The sequence below is a fragment of the Leptodactylus fuscus genome, chromosome 1, assembly GCF_031893055.1.
Source record: "Leptodactylus fuscus isolate aLepFus1 chromosome 1, aLepFus1.hap2, whole genome shotgun sequence".
Taxonomy (NCBI): Eukaryota; Metazoa; Chordata; class Amphibia; order Anura; family Leptodactylidae; genus Leptodactylus; species Leptodactylus fuscus.
The window spans coordinates 313,822,344-313,840,373 of NC_134265.1; the positions used below are offsets into that span (position 1 = coordinate 313,822,344).

Below are 18,030 nucleotides of genomic sequence, written 5' to 3' on the forward strand. Positions count from 1 at the left end.
TATGCCAGAAAACTGGCGTATATGGTAAATTCCCCCAAAAGTTAACCTGCCTCAGTGTTTCCTAATCTGATTATACACACATCTCTGCACAATACATATTACATATCCAATACACAAATATACATAGTACCATAGATATTACACACACACATCTCTGTACTATACATATCCAACACAAATATATATAGCAGTGGTGTATCTACCGGGGTAGCTGCGCTAGTGGCCGCCACAGGAAGCGGGAGATTAGGGGGCCCGGCGGGCTCCTGATGTGTTTTTTTTTCTTTAATAGACCGTTACCTGCTGTAGTAATTCTGCGGAGGTGGCTGTGAGCAGAAGCCAGGATTGGCAACTGAGGCCGCAGGCGCGCGAACCACACAAACAGCGCTATTATTGTACTCCCGAGCGATTATTTTCAGACCCCTGAGTATAATTATCAGAGGACCAGGGGAGGCGAGGGAACATAAAAAACGCTGTTACTTACCTCTCCTGGGCTCCAGCAGACTTCGGGCCTACTTGGAGACGTCACAGCTGTCACGTGGGCCGGGCTTGTGTCATTATGCGCCGCGACACAAGCCCAGCTCAAGTAACATCCCGTACATCATTGAAGACGGCCGACATCAGCAGGGAGTGCGCTGGAACCAAGGAGAGGTAAGTAGCAGTGTTTTTTTATGTTTGTATTCTCCCCTGGGACTCCAATTATTATACTCTGGGGTGATATAGTAGGTCAGGGTCTTCGGGAGGGGGCATGTCAAATGTTTGCCTTCGGGCCCCGCCATTCCTAGTTACACTACTGGTGCACAGTACTATTGAGATTACACACAACTCTGCTTTATACAAATTACATACCCAACACTGCTGCATAAACACAAATATACACAGTACTATTGATATTGCACCCAGTGTTGCGCTATACACATTACATATCCAACACTGCTGCATAATACACAAACATATGCGGTGCTATTGATATTACACAGACAACTCTGCTTTATACGCATTACATAACCAAAACCACTGCACAATACATATATACACAGTACTACTGAGATTACTGTGCATACACATAACATACACATTGCTGCACACACACACTGCTGCATATACATTACATAACTAACACTTCTGCTTAATACATATACACAATTAGTGCTGAGAGTACACACACAATTCTGCTTTATTCCCATTACATAACCAACATTACTGCATAACACACAGGTCTATGGTGATTGTACTGACGTGGACAATGACTTATTGATAATTGTTCTGCCTTTAGGCTACTGAATTCACTCATGTGCTGGGGTTGTCAGATTTGGACAACCAAGGTCGCCTGACAACTCTATGGCTGCAGAGCCGCAGACTACAGTACCCAACATTCATAATACTATAATGAATGCTGGGGCATGCTGGGAATTGTAGTCCCGTACACTGTACAGTACTGAGCAAATATCAGTCACGTGTTGTGTGTAACATCGCGTCACTGGGTGACTCTCGCGAGAGTTCGTCTCCTTTATTAGCCTGTGGCCGGACCCTCCTCTTCCTCTCTTGGTTTGGTTGCTGGTAAGTAGTGGTCTGTTGTGCGGGCTCCGGGATAGAGCGGCTGCCTATGCTGGGCGCTGTAGTGCGGGTGGGTGGTCTCTGCCGTGCACAATATAAGGGGTTGCATCGTATCCCGGGCTTATGTTCCGCCTGCTGTAGATAATAGCGGCGCTCACACTGCCCGGTGCTGACGGTGCGTCCTGCCCTGCGGTTATGTGCGGCTTGTCACTCTGTATTAGTCGCTCAGTAGGCCGCGGCGGTCTGGTCACGTGACTACGCCCTGCGTTATTGTGCTTGCCGTGTGCACCGCCCCTTCATTGCCCACTCAGAGCTGAGGTGCTCTGCGGTGACTAACACAGGGGGGCAGAGTATATCCTCTCTAAAACACAGTGTGGAGCCTCGTCCTCCTCCCTGTATCCTGTCGTGAGGTACAGCTCCAATGGCGTCCAGTCTGCAGGGTCAGGCGCCAGTGCACGTCTAGTCACTATTGCTGGTGGCATGCATTCATCAGTTACATTCAGCCTCTGTGTGGTTGGCGCTGTGCCCTGTATAGTGGCTGGTGCTGGTACTACAGCTTGGCTACCATTGACTTCACTGGGATCTGAGCCTGGCACCTATATTGCAGCTATCTGCTTTGTCCTCCATGCAGTGTATAGTACAGGGTGCAGAAATTGCCCTACATAGCTGATCCCTGTGGGGGCTGATGGCCCCATTATGAACAGGGGTCTATTAAAATAAATCCTACACAACCCCTTTAAGGATTCAGCATAACATTAACTTGTCACTTGCTCTGCACCAAACTCCCTGCTGCTAGAATGTATTTACTCAGAGGAGGGTCTCTTGCTGCGGGTCCTTTAGGTGATGCTGCTTTGGCCTGGCTTCGCCCACTAGCTTGTCACCCTAATATGCCCTTTCATTGGCATTTGTTCATGGTATGGTTCAAGACAGTGTATGTAAAAATCTTAAAAGCCTCCCTAGTTTGCCTGATTTGACATGGGCTGATGCTTAAGCATCCCATCCCAGGAGCTCATACGTTCTAGCTTCTAATTTTCAAATGTAACATAAATGGGTTGGTTTTAACCCCTTACTCGTGATTTGTGTAATGTGACCTCTGCTTTTAGCGGCAGAGACCTAGCATTGACGTTGCCCACTGAGTGGCACCAAAAGTACTAGCTAAAATGGCCAGAAATGTGTATAAAAGAGAATTTTATTAGGACCTAGTTTGAATCTAAATACATCAATTGCAGGTTTTTTAAAAAATCTGCATATTTTATATATGTAATTTCTGCAAAATTGGCCCAGTGCATTGTAGACAGTAAATTCTGTAGTAAACCATTTGTGCCCTCAATTGCTGTCTATTACACTTTGTACAGTTTCATCCTTTGTCAGACCTCTGCCTGCAATGCCATGGCAGAAATTTCTCATCCTTTGTGGATATCCCCTTAGGGTATATGCACATCTGGTAGTCTAGCTGCCAAGGCTTCATGGCTGTATATCTAAATGGGCTATTCTGCAGAATGTACACACATTTAGATAATCTATCAAATGTGTGTGTGTGTGTATATATGTATCAAATATGTGCATGTAGTGTCCGCTCAAAATCTGTCACGGACACTAGGAGCGGACACTAGATGTGTCCGAGACACCTGTCATTCATCTCAATGGGCATCGGGTGCGTTCTTTTGCACTCCGTGCCAGTCCTTCCCTGTCCGCAAGAGAAGATGTCCGACTTCTCAAGCGGACAGAGGAACCCTGCATGCAGGGTTTTTCTGTCCGCTTGAGAAGTCGGACATCTTCTCTTGCGGACAGGGAAGGACGGGCACGGAGTGCAAAAGAACGCACCCGATGCCCATTGAGATGAATGACAGGTGTCACGGACACATCTAGTGTCCGCTCCTAGTGTCCGTGACAGATTTTGAGCGGACACTACATGTCGGACACCGACGGTAGTGTGAATGCCCCCTAAGCCTTCGTTCAAATCTGCATTTGTTCTATTCCCCTCTCCGTATGAAAAATGCAGAGAGAAGTCCTACAAGCAGAACTTCTCTCTGCATTTTTGTGCAGAAACCACACGGACCCCATTAGTCTATGGGGTCCACAGGTTTCCTAAGGTAACTGCTTTTTTAATGTGGATTATGTTTCCATTCTGGAGGGGGAGGGGTCCCCAAGCAGACTCCCTGAACGGAAACCCATGCACAGATATGAACCAGGCCTAGCTTTTTACTGTTGGATTGGTACAGAGTCTGCCAAAATCAACAGAAAAAAAATATAATTTCATTGGATTTCCACATAGTGGCTGTGTAGCCTGTCCAGTGCTGGGGGAGCAGGACTGGGCACCTTGGTTATTTGTCATGGAAGTTGCAGGATTTTTGACATGTTCAGTTGGTGCCACTTGGTATAATCTCCCTGCTTGTGCAGTGTATTTATAAGTTTTGTTCTATACATATGTATTCTGTATTTCAACAGTCTTTATTTTCTTTTACAGGAAATTCTTTGGAAAACCTTGTATTCCAGTGACGTTAGTGAAATATTCGACAGGGGGACTTTATTTTTAAGGAAGACTGGCTTGTTTTTGTGTGCGCAAGGAATCAGTGCTTCAAAATGGGGAAAATGAAAGAGTTGAATGAATTTGAACGTGGCATGATCATTGGCACAATTCTTACGGGCAAGAGTGTAGCAGAGGCTGCAAAACTGCTCGGCTTTTCACGTGCAACAGTATCTCGTGTCTATCGAGAATGGTCCAATTCCCAAACAGCTGAGGACCAACAGCAGGCTAGTAGTGCTGCCCAGAAACAGACGGCTAAGTAAATGCTCCAGCGTACCATAAACTCCACATCATCATGCTGAAAGACACGGGTGTGTTTGCATTGTTGTAATTTTGTTGTTCCAGTGCAAAACATTGACCTGGTTCATGCACATGATCTGCTTTATGCAGTGACAAAGTGTGCAGCTTGGTTTACATCTTTATGATGTCTGCACCAGACAGTTGCCTACATGTATGTGTTTACACTACTGCTGAATTGATGCTTGTACTTAAATTGCTTAGAAATCTTGGTATCTAAGCCTCTGCACTCATTGACTTTAAAGGGAATCTGTCACTAAGGTCTTAGGACCATAAACCTCAGCAGCAATAAGACTGATGGTTTAGGAGCGATCGCTCTGAATTTGCTGGAGATGAGGCCCACACTTGTCTGTGGTAGATACAGGTACATTGTGGTGTTACAGCAAAAGACAGGACACCTCTGCCTTGCAGTACACTGAACTGGGATAATGTACAGACTTGCTGATGGCAGAAGCTTGTGACCAGTTCTCTTTAAAAGTTGTCTTAAAATCTATGTAGCCCTAACTTCCCTCTAATCTTGCACCAAACTTGGTATTGGATGTAGCCTGTTAAGTGCAAGTTTTACAGTACATGGAACACTGCTTGGCTTTTGTGCAACTTTCTACGTAATCTTGTGCATGCTTGTATGCCGGGACTAGAAGCTAGACTTACTCAGTTTCTCTTGCACTCTTTGAGTTGCTACTAACTCCTATAATGCATGCCTCATTTATTGGAAATTTAACAAAAATAATCCAGCTCGTGCCTCTTGATTAGACTTCACAATTGTAACTTTCTATAATACACCTTGGTATTAGTTTGGGTTTCAGCAGTGAAATACATAGTCTATTCAGGTTTAATAAAGTGTACATATGGCATACTGCAGCTAATAAATGTATTATAAATCTGGTAGTGTTAAAACAATTGTATGACTTGGGTTTATATTCATCCCCTTTTTAGCTTTGCCCACTTTAAGACCTAGTCTTTAAGTGGCCAACACAGGGGGGTATAATAAAGCTCTCTAAAACTCAAGGTGAAACCGTTTTTACTTTGTATCCTGTCGGGAGCTACAGTGCTTTGACCTGCACAGTTGTATATTACTTGTACTCATCTGTGTATTAAACCTTTGGTCTTCCTTTTTCTTGCAGGGCACTTGAGAATCATCTGCAGATGTCCACTTACTATTACTTTTGGCTTGCAGTCTTGCTACCCTATGGCCAACTCTATTCAAGACCCCATGTAACTTGAACTACTGATGCGTCATGTGAATCAGTGGACTACTCTTGTGGATGCCCTTACAGCTTACACCTGTCTACTGGAGAGCTTGGTAAAATGTGTGCTTGGTATAACTCTACTATGCAGTGTGTAAACAATTTTTAGTTTAGCCTATATTTTATCACTTATTTGAGCGTTGTTCCATTCCCAGACTTGCTGAACTGAATCCTTGTGAGGTGAGAAGTTACAAGAATGGCTTTGGCTTGGTTATTCCTTATGTTTGGTGTTCATAATGATTAGGTGGGGGTTTTGTTTTGTTTTTTATTCCCTCCCTTTTCAGGTAAAATGGGCTAAAAAAAACTTGAATTTATTTGCAAAATCCTTAAGGAATCCTCTTGCGTCTAGTGGAACGTCTCTTCAAATGAAAACCTTCCCGGGTGCTCTGACAGATGTGGTGTTGATGTATTGGTAAGGATGTAAAGCACTTAAATAAACGTCAGGCTACGACTGCACTTCCTTATGCAGTCTATACAACGTAACTACCAATTAGTGGTATCAGGATCTGAGAATTTCTGATAATGGTTGTAATTTCATCTGATACAGTTAATATAATGTAATGTTACAATAGTATTGTCAAACTAACAGTATGCCCAATTGTGCTTGCAGTATACTAAGCAGTCTTCTTTCCAGTAGCTTGAAGACCAGTGTGTCAGTGTAGGCAGATTGTGATGGAAAGTAAACTTTAAAGAGGACTATCGGGTTGATTTGGGAAACGAAACCTCCCACAGGTCCTTAGGTATTGTGGGTTTAGTGTCCCAGATCACCCTTTTTTAAAGGCAGCTATGCCCATAGTTAAAGCAAACCTTTATACTTAAGATTACTTTTATTGGATTCTTCTGGTGCTCCCACGAGCTGTGCAGTTCTTCAATGAAGCTGGTTACATACACCCCAACTTCAGAGGTCTGGCACATCTGCACTGTTAAGGTGTACTCCTCTGCCTTCAGTGAAAAACTGCACCATCGAGGGTGTACAATGGCAGGGTATGAAGCTTTTAAGTGTGGGCATGTATGACTTGCCAGGGCAATTTGGGACACCAAGCCCCCCTGCTCCACAAGGATCTGTAGGTGTTTTAGTGTCTGAGAACACAAACCTGCTCATTTGAAGGGATTTCAGGTAATGCATTAAGTGTTTTTGCCTTGTAGTAAAATCTTTTAAGATTCTGACCCTCAATGGGTTAATAACCTTAAATTACAGCGACTGAGTTCTGCTTTAAGTCGTTAATCAGTTGTGAGCATTAAATATTCTATATAAAATCCAGCGGAGTGTCATTTCTAATACTGCACAGATGAGACAGCTTTATTTTCTTATACCGTTCTCTGCTCTGTACAGTATGCAAACGCACAGTATCTTACAAATTGTTAAAACTTGGTGTTCTCCAACCTGCATAAGTTTTCTCTTCGTGGACCTTTCACTAGACTAGACTAGTCTGTCAACTAGATACCACCCACTTGACATTAGTCGGGCAGAAGCTGGCAAGGGGCTGTGGCTGTGCACCTTTGACTGGAGTTGTCACACCCTATTACCTGACCCCCACCCATTTTACGTCAAAACCAAAACTGATTGCTTGGACTGGTAGGGGCTAGAAAATGTCTGCCTTGGAATCAGTGGAGTGGTGTCTATTTAAGAGATGAAGTTGGTGAAAGGCCCCTTTAAGGAGCCAATGCTGGATTGTTCAGTCTCCTGCGCTCCATGACATACTGGTAAAATTCTTCTAGCACTTGATGTGATTGGATGGTATCTGTATAAACCTCCAGGACAGTAACAAATGGAAAGGGTTTTTAGTAATTTGATAAAACAAAACTCTAGATTGTTTTGGTTATGTGAAGTGTTTGAAGCATTGTTTTGTGTTTGTGGACCAAATGCTCTTATTCTATGTACCATTGTATTGCTGAATATTCATACTTTGCTTGGCAAAACTGTTTTTTGTATCCTTTAACTGACATGAATAAAGAACATCAATAAAAAAAAAAGTCTGATCATTGAAGCTTGTGCTTGGAATACAAATGGCTGTTTAAGAACTATTGCTATTGGCAAGAGGTGTTCAGTGAGACCAGTTGAAAAGCAACATACTGATCAAAAATCTGTAAACAATATATTTGTAGCCCTGGAAATCACAATAAGACTAAGGTCCCATGTTAAAGAAACAATTTTTTTTTTTTTTTTTTTTTTTTTTTTTTTTTTTTTTTTGCAGTTTAAGCCAAAAAATAGCTACAAAATAAATGGGCAATGCATAGGAAATTCTAATATTTCTGCCTTCTGCTTTAATTTAATCCTGGCTGTGGCTCCAAAAACTGCAGCAAAGTTTGCACCAAAAAAAAGCTGCGTTTCTGCAAAGTGGTGCTTTAGCCTAAAGGTGGCAAAACACTCACTACACATTGTGAACAGTTTACTAACATTCCCTAAGCTTCCCAGAAACTAAAACATGTACCAGTTCATTTTTAACATCTTTAAAGAGGACCTTTCATCAGATTGGGCACAGACAGCTCCATATACTGCTGTAAAGCAGACAGTGCGCTGAATTCAGCGTACTGTCAGCTTTCCCGATCTGTGCCCTGGGTAAAGCGCTATCAGTACCGTAGCGCTTTAGTTGGGCGTTTCTGACAGTCAGTTAGGAACGTCCTTCTCCACAGCAGCACCTATCGTGCTGTACAGTGTGAGTGGGGAGGAACGCCCCCTCCCTCTGCTCACAGTGTTCATTCATAGATGAGTATCAGGAGGGGAGGGGGCTTTCCTCCCCGCTCAAACTGGGCAGCATGATAGGCGCTGCTGTGGAGAAGGATGCTCCTGACTGTCATACGCCCTTCTGACTTTAAAGTGCTACTGTACTGGCACAGATGGCGCTTTACCCAGGGCACAGATCGGCAAAGCCAATAGTGCGCTGAATTCGGCGCACTGTCGGCTTTCCAGCAGTATATGGAACTGCCTGTGCCCAATCTGATAAAAGGTCCTCTTTAATGATATTGGGTTTCAGTCTTTTCTCAGTGTATAAGCCTTCACATGTGTAATTTTTATATATTTTGCTTCTAATAAACACACAGCAGCAGCAAGCCTTGCATTTGAGGCAGGGGTGTGCAATACAAAGTCTGCCTGCCCCGTCCCCATGTCATTACTACTCCTGGTCTCACTAAGATGGTAAACAAAGTCCAAGTGAGCATAGTGGAAGATCCAGGGACACTGGACTTCAAATGCAGATTAAGATGCAGCTAAAAAGATCCTTGACAGTAGAGAAATGAGTACAGTTCAGGAAGCTGCAGCCAGTAGAAGTATATAGAAGGACTTGCACTCAAACTCATCGAAGTTGCGAACTGCTCTGAGAAGTGTATAGACTGTGTGCAAAACTGTATAATCCAGAGGCTGTAAAGTTCCCCACCCACTTCCTTTAGTTTATAAAGATGTATTATACCTAGTACAGGCACAAAACAGCTATATTTTAAGTGCATAATATTCTGCAGTCAACAGCATGAAAAATATACTCTTCATGCAATATCAATCATCAGGATATAGAATTGGACACACTAGTGTTCAAGATGACACTGTGCACTTTGGAGGTCTGGCCAGTCTGCAGTATGACCACTACAGGTGTTTTGGCTCAAAACAAGTCTGCTGGCTATCTAATGTACTGAGATTGCACCCCCCCCCCCCCACCCCCTTCATTTATCAGTATCATCCTGTCCAAGTCTATACAGCAAAGCTGACAAACTGCAAGAAACATTTTTTTTTTTTTGTGTGAATCATTAACTTGTACTTCTCACACCTGTATAGATAATCTGAATAAAATACAACTGTTAACCGGCCATTCTGATGATGCATTCGAGTTACCTCTGACCCACTTTGTGAAGTCCTTTAGTACAGAAGTATTAAAGTTACAATGATGTGAAATCGTCCTCTACTGCCGTTATGGTTATAATTTGCGGTGGTTCTCGCCCACATGTAATGTCCTCAAGTACCAATTTTCAGATAACACTTGTTAGGTGATGTCTGCTATGCGTCATTCTTTTCAGATGTGACGCATCTAGACTTGTGTAAGTGCTGCCTGTCGATGCTTTTCATTTAGTGAGCCATGGACAGGAATAGGATATTTTGCCCTAGGCTCACAAATCCATGGTAGTATGTGGGGCTCCAAAAAAATAGATCGGTCTGCTTCAGATCTTCAGTTCCCTCACACTGATTTTTAGTAGCAGGTTTTGGTTCTGCAGAGCTGTCCCACTGAAAACCACTCTCTGCTTCAGTACCAAATTGGTATAGGCCTCCATAAGTTCAAGAATATCAAAGTTGCAGTCTAGCTTGAAGGATAAGGAAATGTTCCCCTTCCAGGTAAGCCTAGCATATTAACCCCTTAACAACTAGGTCATTAGTCATTGGCTGCAGGGGGATGTACGGAGAGGACTCAAGAGCTGTGCTCTCTACATACATGGCAGGTTCTGTCTGTATAATACAGCTGCTGGTGGTGATGAGGATGCTCTATTACTACTGCAGTGAGGAACATTCCTTACCGCTCATTGTCATTGCTGGGTGGTAAGGAATGTTCCCTCACAGTATAGCGCTACACAGAGTACTGTCAGGAGGGGGCGTTCCCAGTTAGACTGTCAGGAATGAAAGGTCCACTTTAAAGGGAGTCTATCATTAGCATCCCTTTTTCTACAAAGACCACTTTGGAACAGCCTTTAAGAAAGGCTATTCTGCATTTCTTTTTCTGATCCTGCTGCCATTCCTGAGAATTTTATTTGTTAATGAGTCTTCAGAAAGCACATGGGATCTTTCCTGTGCTCACCGAAGACGCTCTGTCTTCTGCCGATTCCTCTTCGCTGCATCATCAGCCAGCAGAGCCAACTGCACATGTCCGTTCGGCCATTTTCCTGTGGCCCAAACTGACGCGGGACTCCCAACGTGTGAACTAACCCTAAGTTTAGAAAAATATCCCAAAGATGGGATCCAAGTCTATAAGACATGGCATATGCTGTGAATGTCAGAAATGTCTGTGATGGAAAAAACACTTTAAGAATGTCCACTATTGTCGCTAACAATACTAATGTACCCTAGTCCTGGAAGAAGGGAGAGGACGATTGAATTTAGCACATTGCTGTATCATGGATCCCCAGGTAATTTAATTTTCATCCTACTGTTGTAGAGTTGGAAGAGGTCAGCAGTAGAGATGAGCGAACACTAAAATGTTCGAAATTCGATTCGAACAGCCGCTCACTGTTTGAGTGTTCAAACGGGTTTCGAACCCCATTATAGTCTATGGGGAACATACACTCACCGGCCACTTTATTAGGTACACCTTTCCAACTGCTCGTTAACACTTAATTTCTAATCAGCCAATCACATGGCGGCAACTCAGTGCATTTAGGCATGTAGACATGGTCAAGACAATCTCCTGCAGTTCAAACCGAGCATCAGTATGGGGAAGAAAGGTGATTTGAGTGCCTTTGAACGTGGCATGGTTGTTGGTGCCAGAAGGGCTGGTCTGAGAATTTCAGAAACTGCTGATCTACTGGGATTTTCACGCACAACCATCTCTAGGGTTTACAGAGAATGGTCCGAAAAAGAAAACATCCAGTGAGCGGCAGTTCTGTGGGTGGAAATGCATTGTTGATGCCAGAGGTCAGAGGAGAATGGCCAGACTGGTTCGAGCTGATAGAAAGGCAACAGTGACTCAAATAGCCACCCGTTACAACCAAGGTAGCCAGAAGAGCATCTCTGAACGCACAGTACGTCGAACTTTGAGGCAGATGGGCTACAGCAGCAGAAGACCACACCGGGTGCCACTCCTTTCAGCTAAGAACAGAAAACTGAGGCTACAATTTGCACAAGCTCATCGAAATTGGACAATTGAAGATTGGAAAAACGTTGCCTGGTCTGATGAGTCTCGATTTCAGTTGCGACATTTGGATGGTAGGGTCAGAATTTGGCGTCAACAACATGAAAGCATGGATCCATCCTGCCTTGTATCAACGGTTCAGGCTGGTGGTGTCATGGTGTGGGGAATATTTTCTTGGCACTCTTTGGGCCCCTTGGTACCAATTGAGCATCGTTGCAACGCCAAAGCCTACCTGAGTATTGTTGCTGACCATGTCCATCCCTTTATGACCACAATGTAGCCAACATCTGATGGCTACTTTCAGCAGGATAATGCGCCATGTCATAAAGCTGGAATCATCTCAGACTGGTTTCTTGAACATGACAATGAGTTCACTGTACTCCAGTGGCCTCCACAGTCACCAGATCTCAATCCAATAGAGCATCTTTGGGATGTCTTGGAACGGGAGATTCGCATCATGGATGTGCAGCCGACAAATCTGCGGCAACTGTGTGATGCCATCATGTCAATATGGACCAAAATCTCTGAGGAATGCTTCCAGCACCTTGTTGAATCTATGCCACGAAGAATTGAGGCAGTTCTGAAGGCAAAAGGGGGTCCAACCCGTTACTAGCATAGTGTACCTAATAAAGTGGCCGGTGAGTGTATACTCGTTAAGGGGGAAACCCAAATCCGTGTCTGGAGGGTCACCAAGTCCACTATGACACCTCAGAAAATGATACCAACACCCTGAAATGACACTGGGACAGCAGGGGAAGCATGTCTGGGAGCATAAAAGTCACTTTATTTCATGGAAATCCCTGTCAGCTTGCGATTTTCTCAAGCTAACTTTTCCCCATAGGAATGCATTGGACAGCGCTGATTGGCCAGAGTACGGAATTCGACCAATCAGCGCTGGCTCTGCTGGAGGAGGCGGAGTCTAAGATCGCTCCACACCAGTCTCCATTCAGGTCCGACCTTAGACTCCGCCTCCTCCGGCAGAGCCAGCGCTGATTGGCCGAAGGCTGGCCAATGCATTCCTATGGGAATGCAGAGACTTAGCAGTGCTGAGCCAGTTCTGCTCAACTACACCGTGTGCCGAGTGTGCACACTCGGCTCTGCTACATCAGATGTAGCAGAGCCGAGGGTGCACTAGAACCCTTATGCACACTCGGCTCTGCTACATCAGATGTAGCAGAGTCGAGGGTGCAATGGAACCCCTGTGCAAACTCAGCTCACGCTAATAGAATGCATTGGCCAGCGCTGATTGGCCAATGCATTCTATTAGCCCGATGAAGTAGAGCTGAATGTGTGTGCTTAGCTGAACTACTCCACCGGCGTAGTTGAGCTAAGCACACACATTCAGCTCTACTTCATCGGGCTAATAGAATGCATTGGCCAGCGCTGATTGGCCAGAGTACGGAATTCGACCAATCAGCGCTGGCTCTGCTGGAGGAGGCGGAGTCTAAGATCGCTCCACACCAGTCTCCATTCAGGTCCGACCTTAGACTCCACCTCCTCCGGCAGAGCCAGCGCTGATTGGCCGAAGGCTGGCCAATGCATTCCTATGGGAATGCAGAGACTTAGCAGTGCTGAGCCAGTTCTGCTCAACTACACCGTGTGCCGGTCAGCCCATCAGATGTAGCAGAGCCGAGTGTGCATAAGGGTTCTAGTGCACCCTCGGCTCTGCTACATCTGATGTAGCAGAGCCGAGTGTGCATAAGGGTTCCAGTGCACCCTCGGCTCTGCTACATCAGATGTAGCAGAGCCGAGTGTGTATAAGGGTTCTAGTGCACCCTCGGCTCTGCTACATCTGATGTAGCAGAGCCGAGTGTGCACACTCGGCTCTGCTATATCAGATGGGCTGACCGGCACATGGTGTAGTTGAGCAGAACTGGCTCAGCACTGCTAAGTCTCTGCATACCCATAGGAATGCATTGGCCAGCCTTCGGCCAATCAGCGCTGGCTCTGCCGGAGGAGGCGGAGTCTAAGGTCGGACCTGAATGGAGACTGGTGTGGAGCGATCTTAGACTCCGCCTCCTCCAGCAGAGCCAGCGCTGATTGGTCGAATTCCGTACTCTGGCCAATCAGCGCTGTCCAATGCATTCCTATGGGAAAAAGTTTATGTCACAAAAATCACAATTACACACCCGATAGAGCCCCAAAAAGTTATTTTTAATAACATTCCTACCTAAATACAGGTTATCCCTAGCTATCCCTGCCTGTACAGCTATCCCTGTCTCATAGTCACAAAGTTCACATTCTCATATGACCCGGATTTGAAATCCACTATTCGTCTAAAATGGAGGTCACCTGATTTCGGCAGCCAATGACTTTTTCTGATTTTTTTCGATGCCTCCGGTGTCGTAGTTCCTGTCCCACCTCCCCTGCGCTGTTATTGGTGCAAAAAAAGCGCCAGAGAAGGTGGGAGAGGAATCAATTTTTTTTTGGAGTTTGCCACGTGATGTTCGATTCGAATCGAATAGCCTGATATCCGATCGAACATGTGTTCGATAGAACACTGTTCGCTCATCTCTAGTCAGCAGTAAATGTCTGGTCACTTAACTTTTTTCTATTTTGTTTTGTAGAACAAAATGACACCTTTTGGTATTCAGGGTTTTTTTTTTTTTTTTTTTTTTTTTTGGGGGGGGGGCCTTATGTCATGTAAACCCTTATATAGAACCCTATATGAATACCTATTTTACCCTTGGTTGAACCTTGCCTGACACAAAGTAGTAAAAACAAGGTCCCGTTCTGCGAGGCCTATTCCTTTGCTGAGTAATTCTTGTTTTTATTAGGATATGACCAGCTCTAAATAACTAGCAGAGCCCCATGATATCATTCAGCAATTAATGGGGACTCTCATTTTCCATTTGACGTCATTGTTTTCCTTGTAAAACCAGTACAGGACATAGAAGCAAATACTGAATAAATATAGGCCTAATAACCGCACAATGTTTCCTAGAAAGAAGTCATTACTCAGCAACACTACATCTAAGGAGAATTTAATGGGTACTGTCCACTACAGCCAAATGACCTGTTGCTATTGACAGCATATCATCATGTAAGATCACAGTACATTACTAGATAAGTCTTTCTTGTGATATACAATGCTAAATATTCCTTCAGTGCAAAACAAAATACATAAATACACACGCAAACATTGAAATTGCAAGGAAAAGACTTGGAAATATATAAACAGTATTGATAGAGATTTTAATACTAAGCAAATGAAAAAATGGAGTAAAAATATTCAAAATGCTGTGATTTATTCAATATATGATCACCATGCGCAGAAATACATGCACTTACAGTCTTGACATGCTGTCTATGAAGTTGTTAATGCTTCCCCCACGTCCAAACCGTGGCACAACATATGGGGTATTCCTACCCCTGTGCATGGTTTAGGACAGGTGGAATTTTAATAAATTAATTAAATTCAAGACTGACCCTATCCAATAAGAAGGTAAGAGGAACCTCCTCCCCTTGTGTTTTTTTCTGTCCTGTGTGTGGGGACAGGTGGAAGGAGGTTTCTCTTACCTCCTTGCTTTTTCTTTACCTTACTTGAGTTTAGGGGGAACTGTCTTACCTACAAGCACTGTATGAAGGTACAATAAAATGTAACTTTTATTAATTATTTTTAAAAAGTTAATGCAAACCTCATAAATAAATAAGGTTTAAAAGTTTCAAGGGTAGAAAGGGTTAACAACCATACACTTGCTTGCTAAGACCAGTGGAGCAACGCCACCTGATCACTAAACTTGAGGGCTCCTTTTTGTCCCCTGACACTAGAGCTAACAATCACCTAAAATCATTCACACCAAGACATAGGTCGCACATGAATTTAGATCCCTATATAGTCTGATGCGTTTCTGCTAGTATATTTCTCCTAGCTCATCAGAGACAAAACGGGTAAATGCTTAGGAGCGGTGATGGTCCGACTCCCAGCTAGTACGACGATGTGATATGCATGCTAGCCGGCTGTAATGTGTAGCCGCATCTGCAATACTGGCGGACTGAGTTTAAAAAGCCACCTTTACTCCTCCCCTAACCATGCGTCACTCCTCCGGCAGACCAATCTCGGGCCGCCAGGTCACGTGACACAACCCCGCCCATTGGGGCGTGTCTGAGCTACCCGTCAGTGGATACACACAAGGCGTCCCTGACGACTACTGGTTACTAGTCGCGGTACACATTCATATACAGGTATATTAGAAAAGACAAGAATAAACAAACAACACAGCCCAACTAAGGAAGTAAGGTAGGTAATTTATTTTATTTTAACAACACTGGATTAATTATTCCCCAGATATGCAACCTACAAAAGTGATCCAAAATACAACCCGGATCACCTCGGTAGTACATGATGGTACTTCACCGAATCCCGATCTACAAAACTGGACTCAGTCAGGACAAAAAAAACAATTTTAAAGATTATTATCCAAGCATTTTATCTCAAAATTATTGATATATATATATATATATATATATATATATATATATATATATATACATACACATACATACATCTCCCAAATCCGTAGAATTTATCACTAGGCTTACAGTTTATGCTTGGCCCACAAATATAAACATACACATGGAGGGAAATACCAATAAATTACCCTATCATAGAAAAGGGGCAAAAGATATAAATTCATTGAGCCCTTTAGGTTGTACCGTGTCCATAAGGAATGTCCATCTGGACTCCCGCTGGAGGACTTTACGGTTATAATAACCTGTCTTACCTGTTCCCCGCTCCTGTGCCGGCTCGGAGGCTTTCTTCCGGCACTTGTCCCGGCCGGCGCCTCTACTGGCCGGCGCGCGTCCTCAGCGCCGGCTCCCCTCTGCACATGCGCCACTTCTCCGCTCGGCGCATGCACGGTAGTGTCCGGGTCGGCTCCGGCCAGGAGGAAGCAGCTTCCCTCCCGTGTTCTGGGGAGTGCTGTGGAGGATTGACCCTCTCTCTCCCTGCTGGAGGGAGAGGGTGCAGAAATTAATGAATAAATAAATATGAGGACCCTTTGGGGTTTGATCCAGCTCCCCTATGGGGGAAAAAGAAAAAAAAAAAAAGGGAAAGAAAGAAAAGTAAGGGGGAAGAAAGTGGGAGGAGTTGGTCCCTCCTCTTCCTCCTTACGTATTTAAACCTTGTCTGGACAAGGTTACAGAGCTTGCTCTGTTCACTTGGACCAAGCTCCGCTGCTCCTAGCGTACTTTGTGTGTTGTAAAACATTACCGTCTAGACCAGGGGTGGGCAATTAATTTTCCCATGGGGCCACATGAGAAATAGTAACGGTTCTAGAGGGCCATGTGCGCCGCAGCAAATTTAGCTCCACCCACTACTCCACTGACTCCGCCCATTCTCAATCATTTTTCCATGTGCCTGACAAAGTAAAATCCTCCTACAGGCACCCGTACATTATACCCCCCCACATTATAATGTTTACCTCCAAATGTCCCACAGTATTAAGTCCCTCTCCTGGTGCCCCAGTATAAACTAGCAGAAACTAGAGGGGACATTAAACTGGGGGCAACTAGAGGCAGACATGTCCCCCTCCAGCTACCCCCCACAGTTTAATATCCTCCTCCAGCTGCCCCAGTTTAATGTCACCCTCCATCTGCCCACTAGTTTAATGTCCCCCCTCCATGTGCATTCAGTTTAACTGCACCCCTACATCTGCCCCTAGTCCCCCCTTCTTGCTCACACATGCTGTCCCTTCTCTCTTTATCATCCAGCAGCCTCCATTGCCAGCAGCTTGCAGAAAGCATACAGTCCCGTGTGGCTCCGCCCACTAATGAGTCATAGCCTATCCTGGTGATAGGCTTTGATGACATCATCACAGGTCCTTGAAAAAACTTCCACTAGCTATGTGGGCCGCATAGAAGCTGTAAGAGGGCCGGATGTGGCCCCCGGGCCGCAAATTGCCCAGGTCTGGTCTAGACCTTCAAAGGTCAGAGGCTACTGCCTTCGGCCAAACCGTTTTATCATCTGTCTGCCGAGGGGGCCCTCCCTAGGAGTTACCGCGCTACATCCCCATCTGTTGGACGTGGGGGAATCATGGGTTATATAGATAACCTGTTTCCCTTAGTCCAAACAGCAGCACAAGACTCCCTCCCTATTAAATTTTTGTTTTTTCAGGTTTTCTTTATAACTAACACAAGGGGAGGAGGTTCCTCTTACCTTCTTATAGGAGGGGGTAGTCTTGAATTTAATTAATTAAAATTCCACCTGTCCTAAACCACGCACAGGGGTAGGAATACCCCATCTGTTGTGCTGCTGTTTGGACTAAGGGAAACAGGTTATCTATATAACCCATGATTATGCCACAGTGAATGCACTTGGGCAGGCAATTCAAGACTAACTGCTGGCAGTTCCCTTTGCAGTTGTCGACCAATGATGTCTCACATGTGCTTGATAGGATACAAGTCGGGAGATGCTGCAGAACATGATGGCAGGTTTAGGTCACACAGGCTGCTCACTATAGTATGAGCAACATGTAGCCTTTTGACTCCTGGAACTCCTTTGTAGAAATGTGTGATACTGGGCTGATAGTGTACCTGAAGTGAAGATTAGAGGGGTCTGGCTACCATACATTATGCCACC

The 18,030-nt window shown here is 44.6% G+C and overlaps 2 non-coding genes across 2 annotated transcripts; both read left to right on the top strand.

The window, feature by feature from the left end:
* Positions 1-1,853: 1,853 nt before the first annotated feature.
* LOC142190994 (small nucleolar RNA SNORA26) lies at positions 1,854-1,972 on the top strand. The gene has a single exon (XR_012714614.1). It is a non-coding gene; the product is annotated as a small nucleolar RNA SNORA26 (small nucleolar RNA).
* Positions 1,973-5,316: 3,344 nt separating this feature from the next.
* Positions 5,317-5,429, top strand: LOC142190992 (small nucleolar RNA SNORA26). The gene has a single exon (XR_012714612.1). It is a non-coding gene; the product is annotated as a small nucleolar RNA SNORA26 (small nucleolar RNA).
* Positions 5,430-18,030: the final 12,601 nt, after the last annotated feature.